The sequence below is a fragment of the Haematobia irritans genome, chromosome 3 (assembly GCF_050003625.1).
Source record: "Haematobia irritans isolate KBUSLIRL chromosome 3, ASM5000362v1, whole genome shotgun sequence".
NCBI classification, from domain to species: Eukaryota; Metazoa; Arthropoda; class Insecta; order Diptera; family Muscidae; genus Haematobia; species Haematobia irritans.
In genome coordinates this window covers 196,197,825-196,201,481 of record NC_134399.1, presented here as the reverse complement: position 1 = coordinate 196,201,481, position 3,657 = coordinate 196,197,825, and the positions used below count along the sequence as shown (strand labels likewise).

At 22.5% G+C, this 3,657-nt stretch overlaps 1 long non-coding RNA gene across 1 annotated transcript; it reads right to left on the bottom strand.

Annotated features, from left to right (window-relative positions):
• Positions 1-334: 334 nt before the first annotated feature.
• LOC142232268 (uncharacterized) lies at positions 335-1,240 on the bottom strand. The gene is made up of 2 exons (XR_012721071.1): positions 812-1,240; positions 335-435 (listed from the first exon to the last, which is right to left on the bottom strand). It is a non-coding gene; the product is annotated as an uncharacterized LOC142232268 (long non-coding RNA).
• Between the last annotated feature and the right edge of the window lie 2,417 nt (positions 1,241-3,657).

Here is a 3,657-nt window from a genome sequence, read left to right as displayed (position 1 = left end):
TTCCATATAGAAATACAAGGAAACAAGTGTTCGCCTACCGCTATTGTAATATTTACACACTTACCCGGAACATACAAAAAACAAACAAACTCAACCCGGATTTTATATATAAAGGGAACGCAGCTATAAAGTTGACCATAAATTTAAGGGCAAAATTAAAAAAAAAAAATGGTCCTATATATATGTGGACAAATTTCTGAAATATTACAAATATGTAATTTCTTAGATATTTTTGTAATATTTGTATTATTTATTTTAACTACTAAAATAATAATTTATTTAGAGAAAAATCATTGCAGAAAATTTAATAACTTTGAGCTTAGCTTACATTTACCTTTAAGCAATTACATTAGGAATTTTCTTTTTTAAAATATTTACGCTGAAATTTGTTGTTGTGCAATAAGTAGTTCTGCATATTGCAGTTCTCTCTCTTTGCTGAAGAATATTGAAGATACACCATCATTGGTAGTTTTTTTGGGGTAATCCACATAAAGTTCAACGAAGCCGCCAGCGATGAGCAATGCAGAGAAGAGCCAGTAATTAGTGTTGAATTCAAGCAGGATACGGAAGTGCGTGATGGTGAGTACGCAGAGCAGGAATATCAGCCATAACAAATACAATTGAAGTGAAAAAACAAAATAAAAAAGAAAACAGTTTTATACACAAACACTCATAGAGAATTAAAAACACAAATCCATTTTTTGTTTCCTTGACGAATATACAAAAACTTCACGAAACTCATTAAAACACCGGAAATAAATGGTCGAGTTTTCTTTTATTTTATTTATTTATTTTTTCTTTGGGAACGAACCTCTTTTTCTTATTCTTAACTTGAGCCGTTGAACGGGCCGGTGCTTCCCGCATTCTCACACTTTAGAGTGCGTGATTGGATGCCACTCTTGTAACACTTGATTTCCGTTTTTAATTAAACTAAAACACTTTACAGGTAAGGTACTGCTGCTGCTGCTGTTTGCCGCATGAACAGCGTTTTATATTTTACATATTTGCAATGATTTTTTTTTTCTTTCAAAAGATAGCGCTATATTTATGTTTGTAGTTGTATCTTTTTGTTTTTGGTATTTTTACACAAATCACTTTTATTTAAACACAAAATGTCCGTCTGTCTGTCTTTCTTTATTAGATGAATTTTTATTCGCACATGCCACAAAGTGTGGATACCATAGAAAATCCTATAATGTTCCGAAATCACAAAAGAATTTTGAATACACTTGCTTGCGGATTTCTGTTATGCGTCCCCAAGAAAAAAGACGAAAATATTAAACGGCTTGACAACAGTTGAGCTTTATGAAAACTGAAAGACCCTGGTTTGTGTTTTTTTTTCTTTATTAAAATGCCAACGTTTGTGAGATGGACAAAACTGACATGGGAAATTATGTTTTGACGACTTGCTATGACATTTTAGTATTTTTTGTTTTGTTTTTGTTCTAATTTAATTTTAATCTTTTTGTGTCTTCTTTGTTGTATATGCTTACAACATTGCACTCAAAAAGGGTCCTACCCACGGTTGCCACTCGAGCCAAAAATAATCTACCAAAGTTTGGAGAAAATTTTACCACAAAACAACCAAACAAATATTTTTATTTCTATAGAAAATTTTTATCAAAATTTTATTTCTATAGAAAATTTTGTCAAAATTTTATTTCTATAGAAAATTTTTATCAAAATTTTATTTTTATAGAAAATTTTGTCAAAATTTTATTTCTATAGAAAATTTTGTAAAATTTTATTTTTATAGAAAATTTTGTAAAATCTTATTTTAATAGAAAATTTTGTCAAAATTTTAGAAAACTCTGTAAAAATTTTATTTCTATAGAAAATTTTCTCAAAAATTTATTTTTTATTTTTGTCAAAATTTTATTTATACAGAAAATTTTGCCAAAATTGTATTTCTATAGAAAATTTTATAAAAATTTTATTTCTATAGAAAATTTTATATAAATTTTATTTCTATAGAAAATTCTGTCAAAATTTTGTTTCTAAAGAAATTTTCTCAAAAATTTTATTTCTATAAAAAATTTTGCAAAAAATTTATTTCTATACAAAATTTTAATTCTATCTAAAATTTTGTCAAAATTTTATTTCTATAGGAAATTTTCTCAAAATTTTATTTCCATAGAAATTTTTCTCAAAATTTTATTGCTATAGAAAATTTTTTTCAAAATTTTATTTCTATAGAAAATTTTGTCAAAATTTATATCTATAGAATATTTTGTCAAAGTTTTATTTCTATAGAAAATTTTGTCAAAATTTTATTTCTATAGAAAATATTATCAAAGTTTTGTTTCTAAAGAAATTTTTCTCAAAATTTTAATTTTTATAGAAAATTTTGTCAAAATTTTATTTCTATAGAAAATTCTGTCAAAATTTTATTTCTATAAAAAAAGTTTTGTTGCTAAAGATATTTTTATCAAAATTTTATTTCTATAGAAAATTTTGTCAAAATTTTGTCCACATTTTATTTCTATAGAAAACTTTGTCAAAATTTTATTTGTATAGAAAACTTTGTCAAAATTTTATTTCTATAGAAAACTTTGTCAAAATTTTATTTCTATAGAAAATTTTCTCAAAATTTTATTTCTATAGAAAATTTTGTTAAAATTTTATTTCTATAGAAAATTTTGTAAAAATTTTATTTCTATAGCAAATTTTGTAAACATTTTATTTCTATAGACAATTTTGTCAAAATTTTATTTCTGTAGAAAATTTTGTCAAAATTTTATTTCCATAGAAAATGTTGTCAAAATTTTATTTCTAAAGAAAATTTTGTAAAAATTGTAATTCTATAGAAAATGTTGTCCAAATTTTATTGGTATTGAAAATTTCGTCACAATTTTATTTCTATAGAAAATTTTGTCCAATTTTATTTCTATAGAAAATTTTGTCAAAATTTTATATCTATAGAAAATTTTATATACATTTCTATTCTATTTCTACAGAAAATTCTGGCAAAATTTTATTCCAATAGAAAATTTTCTCAAAATTTTATGTCTATAGAAAATTTTGTTAAAATTTTATTCCTGTGGCAAATTTTGTAAAAATTTTATTTCTATAGTAAATTTTGTAAATTTGTAGACAATTTTGTCAAAATTTTAATTCTATAGAAAATTTTGTCAAAATTGTATTTCTATAGAAAATTTTGTCAAAATTATATTTCTATAGAAAATTTTGTCAAAATTTTATTTCTATAGAAAACTTTGTCAAAATTTTATTTCTACAGAAAACTTTGTCAAAATTTCAATTCTATAGAAAATTTTGTCAAAATTTTATTTCTATAAAAAATTGTTTAAAAATTGTTTTTCTATAGAAAATTTTGTAAAATTGTATTTCTATAGAAAATTTTATTTCTATAGAAAATTTTGTCAAAATTGTATTTCTATTGAAACCTTTATAAAAATTTTATTTCTATAGAAAATTTTGTCAATATTTTATTTCTATGGAAAATTTTGTCAAAATTTTATTTCTATAGATAACTTTGTCAAAATTTGATTTCTATAGAAAATTTTGTCAAAGTTTTATTTCTATAGAAAATTTTGTCAATATTTTATTTCTATGGAAAATTTTGTCAAAATTTTATTTCTATAGATAACTTTGTCACAATTTTATTTCTATAGAAAATTTTGTCAAAGTTTTATTTCT